Raw genomic sequence first — 7,258 nt, forward strand, 5'->3', positions numbered from 1 at the left:
TAGAGGGGCAAGGGGAGGGCTGCATACAACATCCAAGGCGCAGCCCCTCTCCCTCCCCAACACCTCTCCTCCTCCGTAAGAGCTTGGTGAAGCCCTGCCGGAGTACTGCAGCTTCACCACCACCACGCCGCCGTGCTGCTGTTGGAGCCCTCTTCCTCAACCTCTCCCTTCTCCTTGCTGGATCAAGGCGCGGGAGACGTCCTCGCTCCGTACGTGTGTTGAACGCGGAGGTGCCGTCCGTTCGGCGCTAGGATCTTCGGTGATTTGGATCACGACGAGTACGACTCCATCAACCCCGTTCTCTTGAACGCTTCCACTCGTGATCTACAAGGGTATGTAGATGCACTCCTCTCTCCCTCATTGCTATATGACTCCATAGATTGATCTTGGTGATGCGTAGAAAATTTTAAAATTCTGCTAAGTTCCCCAACAGTGGCATCATGAGCTAGGTCTATGCGTAGTTACTATGCACGAGTAGAACACAAAGCAGTTGTGGGCGTCGATATTGTCAATTTACTTGCCGTTAATAGTCTTATCTTGATTCGGCGGCATTGTGGGATGAAGCGGCCCGGACCAACCTTACACATACGCTTACGTGAGACCGGTTCCACCGACTAACATGCACTAGTTGCATAAGGTGGCTGGCGGGTGTCTGTCTCTCCCACTTTAGTCGGATCGGATTCGATGAACAGGGTCCTTATGAAGGGTAAATAGAAATTGGCAATTCACGTTGTGGTTTTGGCGTAGGTAAGAAACGTTCTTGCTAGAAACCTATAGCAGCCACGTAAAAACTTGCAACAACAATTAGAGGACGTCTAACTTGTTTTTGCAGCAAGTGTTTTGTGATGTGATATGGCCAAAGGATGTGATGAATGATATATGTGATGTATGAGATGATCATTTTCTTGTAATAGGAATCACGACTTGCATGTCGATGAGTATGACAACCGGCAGGAGACATAGGAGTTGTCTTTATTTATTTATGACCTGCGTGTCAACATAAACGTCATGTAATTACTTTACTTTATTGCTAAAGCGTTAGCCATAGTAGTAGAAGTAATAGATGACGAGACAACTTCAAGAAGACACGATGATGGAGATCATGATGATGGAGATCATGGTGTCATGCCGGTGACAACGATGATCATGGAGCCCCGAAGATGGAGATCAAAAGGAGCAAATGATATTGGCCATATCATGTCACTATTTGATTACATGTGATGTTTATCATGTTTTGCATCTTATTTGCTTGGAACGACGGTAGCTTAAATAAGATGATCCCTCGAAATAATTTCAAGAAAGTGTTCCCCCTAACCGTGCACCGTTGCGAAGGTTCGTTGTTTCGAAGCACCACGTGATGATCGGGTGTGATAGATTTTAACTTCGAATACAACGGGTGTAAGCCAGATTTACACACGTAATACACTTAGGTTGACTTGACGAGCCTAGCATGTACAGACATGGCCTCGGAACACGGAAGACCGAAAGGTCGACATGAGTCGTATAGAAGATACGATCAACATGAAGATGTTCACCGATGTTGGCTAGTCCGTCTCACGTGATGATCGGACACGGCCTAGTTAACTCGGATCATGTTTCACTTAGATGACTGGAGGGATGTCTATATGAGTGGGAGTTCATTGAGTAATTTGATTAGATGAACTTAATTATCATGAACTTAGTCTAAAATCTTTACAATATGTCTTGTAGATCAAATGGCCCACGTTGTCCTCAACTTCAACGCGTTCCTAGAGAAAACCAAGCTGAAAGACGATGGCAGCAACTATACGGACTGGGTCCGGAACCTGAGGATTATCCTCATAGCTGCCAAGAAATATTATGTCCTAGAAGCACCGCTAGGTGACGCACCTGTCCCAGAGAACCAAGATGTTATGAACGCTTGGCAGTCACGTGCTGATGATTACTCCCTCGTTCAGTGCGGCATGCTTTACAACTTAGAACCAGGGCTCCAAAAGCGTTTTGAGAGACACGGAGCATATGAGATGTTTGAAGAGCTGAAAATGGTTTTCCAAGCTCATGCTCGGGTCGAGATATATGAAGTCTCCGACAAGTTCTTCAGCTGTAAGATGGAGGAAAATAGTTCTGTCAGTGAGCACATACTCAAAATGTCTGGGTTGCATAACCGCTTGACTCAGCTGGGAGTTAATCTCCCGGATGACGCGGTCATTGACAGAATCCTTCAGTCGCTTCCACCAAGCTACAAGAGCTTTGTGATGAACTTCAATATGCAGGGGATGGAAAAGACCATTCCTGGGATATATTCAATGCTGAAATCAGCAGAGGTGGAAATCAAAAAGGAACATCAAGTGTTGATGGTGAATAAAACCACTAAGTTCAAGAAAGGCAAGGGTAAAAAGAACTTCAAGAAGGACGGCAAGGGAGTTGCCGCGCCCGGTAAGCAAGCTGCCGGGAAGAAGCCAAAGAATGGACCCAAGCCCGAGACTGAGTGTTTTTATTGCAAGGGAAGTGGTCACTGGAAGCGGAACTGCCCCAAATACTTAGCGGACAAGAAGGCCGGCAACACGAAAGGTATATGTGATATACATGTAATTGATGTGTACCTTACCAGTACTCGTAGTAGCTCCTGGGTATTTGATACCGGTGCAGTTGCTCACATTTGTAACTCAAAGCAGGAGCTGCGAAATAAACGGAGACTGGCGAAGGACGAGGTGACGATGCGCGTCAGGAATGGTTCCAAGGTCGATGTGATCGCCGTCGGCACGCTGCCTCTACATTTACCTACGGGATTAGTTTTAAACCTCAATAATTGTTATTTAGTGCCAGCTTTGAGCATGAACATTGTATCAGGATCTCGTTTAATTCGAGATGGCTACTCATTTAAATCTGAGAATAATGGTTGTTCTATTTATATGAGATATGTTTTATGGTCATGCTCCAATGGTGAATGGTTTATTCTTAATGAATCTCGAGCGTAATGCTACACATATTCATAGTGTGAATACCAAAAGATGTAAGGTTGATAATGATAGTCCCACATACTTGTGGCACTGCCGCCTTGGTCACATAGGTGTCAAACGCATGAAGAAGCTCCATGCAGATGGACTTTTAGAGTCTCTTGATTACGAATCATTTGACACGTGCGAACCGTGCCTCATGGGTAAAATGACCAAGACTCCGTTCTCAGGAACAATGGAGCGAGCAACCAACTTATTGGAAATCATACATACTGATGTGTGCGGTCCAATGAGTGTTGAGGCTCGCAGTGGCTATCGTTATGTTCTCACCCTCACTGATGACTTGAGTAGATATGGGTATGTCTACTTAATGAAACACAAGTCTGAGACCTTTGAAAAGTTCAAGGAATTTCAGAGTGAGGTTGAGAATCAACGTGACAGGAAAATCAAGTTCTTGCGATCAGATCGTGGGGGAGAATACTTGAGTCACGAATTTGGCACACACTTAAGAAAATGTGGAATAGTTTCACAACTCACGCCGCCTGGAACACCTCAGCATAATGGTGTGTCAGAATGTCGTAATCGCACTCTATTGGATATGGTGCGATCTATGATGTCTCTTACCGATTTACCGCTGTCATTTTGGGGCTATGCTTTAGAGACTGCCGCATTCACTTTAAATAGGGCTCCGTCAAAATCCGTTGAGACGACACCGTATGAATTATGGTTTGAGAAGAAACCTAAGCTGTCGTTTCTAAAAGTTTGGGGATGCGATGCTTATGTCAAGAAACTTCAACCTAAAAAGCTTGAACCCAAGTCGGAAAAATGCGTCTTCATAGGATACCCTAAAGAAACTGTTGGGTATACCTTCTACCTCAGATCCGAAGGCAAGATCTTTGTTGCCAAGAATGGGTCCTTTCTAGAGAAAGAGTTTCTCTCAAAAGAAATAAGTGGGAGGAAAGTAGAACTTGATGAAGTATTACCTCTTGAACCGGTAAGTGGCGCAGCTCAAGAAAATGTTCCTGAGGTGCCTGCACCGACTAGAGAGGAAGTTAATGATGATGATCATGAAACTTCAGATCAAGTTACTACTGAACTTCGTAGGTCCACGAGGACACGTTCCGCACCAGAGTGGTACGGCAACCCTGTCTTGGAAATCATGTTGTTAGACAACGGTGAACCTTCAAACTATGAAGAAGCGATGGCGGGCCCGGATTCCGACAAATGGCTGGAAGCCATGAAATCCGAGATAGGATCCATGTACGAAAACGAAGTATGGACTTTGACTGACTTGCCCGATGATCGGCGAGCCATAGAAAATAAATGGATCTTTAAGAAGAAGACAGACATGGATGGTAATGTGACCATCTATAAAGCTCGGCTTGTCGCTAAGGGTTATTGACAAGTTCAAGGGGTTGACTATGATGAGACTTTCTCACCCGTAGCGAAGCTGAAGTCCGTACGAATCATGTTAGCAATTGCCGCATTCTATGATTATGAGATATGGCAAATGGACGTCAAAACGGCATTCCTTAATGGTTTCCTTAAGGAAGAATTGTATATGATGCAACCGGAAGGTTTTGTCAATCCTAAGAATGCTGACAAGGTGTGCAAGCTCCAACGCTCGATTTATGGGCTGGTGCAAGCATCTCGGAGTTGGAACATTAGTTTTGATGAGATGATCAAAGCGTTTGGGTTTACGCAGACTTATGGAGAAGCCTGCATTTACAAGAAAGTGAGTGGGAGCTCTGTAGCATTTCTCATATTGTATGTGGATGACATACTGTTGATGGGAAATGATATAGAATTCTTGGAAAGCATAAAGGCCTACTTGAACAAGTGTTTTTCAATGAAGGACCTCGGAGAAGCTGCTTATATATTAGGCATCAAGATCTATAGAGATAGATCGAGACGCCTCATTGGTCTTTCACAGAGTACGTACCTTGACAAGATATTGAAGAAGTTCAAAATGGATCAGTCAAAGAAGGGGTTCTTGCCTGTATTGCAAGGTACGAGATTGAGCACGGCTCAATGCCCGACCACGGCAGAAGATAGAGAAAAGATGAGTGTCGTACCCTATGCCTCGGCCATAGGGTCTATCATGTATGCTATGCTGTGTACCAGACCTGATGTAAACCTTGCCGTAAGTTTGGTAGGAAGGTACCAAAGTAATCCCGGCATGGAACACTGGACAACGGTCAAGAATATCCTGAAGTACCTGAAAAGGACTAAGGAAATGTTTCTCGTTTATGGAGGTGACGAAGGGCTCGTCGTAAAGGGTTACATCGATGCTAGCTTCGACACAGATCTGGATGACTCTAAGTCACAAACCGGCTACGTGTATGGTGGGGCAGTAAGCTGGTGCAGTTGCAAGCAAAGCGTTGTGGCGGGATCTACATGTGAAGCGGAGTACATGGCAGCCTCGGAGGCAGCACAAGAAGCAGTCTGGGTGAACGAGTTCATCACCGACCTAGGAGTCATACCCAATGCGTCGGGCCAGATGACTCTCTTCTGTGACAACACTGGAGCTATTGCCCTTGCCAAGGAGCCCAGGTTTCACAGGAAGACCAGGCATATCAAGCGTCGCTTCAACTCCATTCGTGAAAGTGTTCAAAATGGAGACATAGAGATTTGTAAAGTACATACGGACCTGAATGTGGCAGATCCATTGACTAAACCTCTTCCTAGAGCAAAACATGATCAACACCAGAACTGCATGGGTGTTCGATTCATCACAATGTAACTAGAATATTGACTCTAGTGCAAGTGGGAGACTGTTGGAAATATGCCCTAGAGGCAATAATAAAATGGTTGTTATTATATTTCTTTGTTCATGATAATTGTCTATTGCTCATGCTTGTGTTATCTGGAAATCATAATACATGTGTGAATACATAGACCACAACACGTCCCTAGTGAGCCTCTAGTTGACTAGCTCGTTGATCAAAAGATAGTCATGGTTTCCTGACTATGGACATTGGATGTCATTGATAACGGGATCACATCATTAGGAGAATGATGTGATGGACAAGACCCAATCCTAAGCATAGCTCAAAGATCGTGTAGTTCGTTTGCTGTAGCTTTTCTGAATGTCAAGTATCATTTCCTTAGACCATGAGATTGTGCAACTCCCGGATACCGTAGGAGTGCCTTGGGTGTGCCAAACGTCACAACATAACTGGGTGACTATAAAGGTACATTACAGGTATCTCCGAAAGTGTCTGTTGGGTTGGCACGAATCGAGACTGGGATTTGTCACTTTGTATGACGGAGAGGTATCTCTGGGCCCACTCGGTAATGCATCATCATAATGAGCTCAATGTGATCAAGTGATTGATCATGGGATCATGCATTACGGTACGAGTAAAGTGACTTGCCGGTAACGAGACTGAACAAGGTATTGGGATACTGACGATCGAGTCTCGGGCAAGTAACGTACCGATTGACAAAGGGAATTGTATACGGATTGATTGAATCCTCGACATTGTGGTTCATCCGATGAGATCATCGAGGAGCATGTGGGAGCCAACATGGGTATCCAGATCCCGCTGTTGGTTATTGACCGGAGAGTTGTCTCGGTCATGTCTGCATGTCTCCCGAACCCGTAGGGTCTACACACTTAAGGTTCGGTGACGCTAGGGTTGTTAGGAAGACTTGTATGTGATTACCGAATATTGTTCGGAGTCCCGGATGAGATCTCGTACGTCAAGAGGAGTTCCGGAATGGTCCGGAGGTGAAGATTTATATGTAGGAAGTTGTCATACGGTCACCGGAAAGGTTCGGGGGCATATCGGTATTGTACCGGGGCCACCGGAGGGGTTCCGGGGGTCCACCAGGAGGGGCCACCTCTCTCGGAGGGCCTAATGGGCTGTAGAGGAAAGGGAACCAGCCCTACATGGTCTAGCCGCATCCCCCCCTTGGGCCCATGTGCCTAGGGTTGGGGGGGAAACCCTAAAGGGGGCGCCCCCCTTGCTTGGGGGGCAAGCCCCCTCCCCTTGGCCGCCGCCCCCCCTCTAGATCTCATCTAGAGGGGGCCGGCCCCCTTCCTCCTTCCCCTATAAATAGAGGGGCAAGGGGAGGGCTGCATATAACATCCAAGGCGCAGCCCCTCCCGCCCCAACACCTCTCCTCCTCCGTAAGAGCTTGGCGAAGCCCTGCCGGAGTACTGCAGCTTCACCACCACCACGCCATTGTGCTGCTGTTGGAGCCCTGTTCCTCAACCTCTCCCTCCTCCTTGCTGGATCAAGGCGCGGGAGACGTCCTCGCTCCGTACGTGTGTTGAACGCGGAGGTGCCGTCCGTTCAGCGCTAGGATCTTCGGTG

The sequence above is a fragment of the Triticum urartu genome, chromosome 2A (genome assembly GCF_056163025.1).
Source record: "Triticum urartu cultivar PI428250 chromosome 2A, HENAU_Tu73, whole genome shotgun sequence".
In the NCBI taxonomy this organism is placed as follows: domain Eukaryota; kingdom Viridiplantae; phylum Streptophyta; class Magnoliopsida; order Poales; family Poaceae; genus Triticum; species Triticum urartu.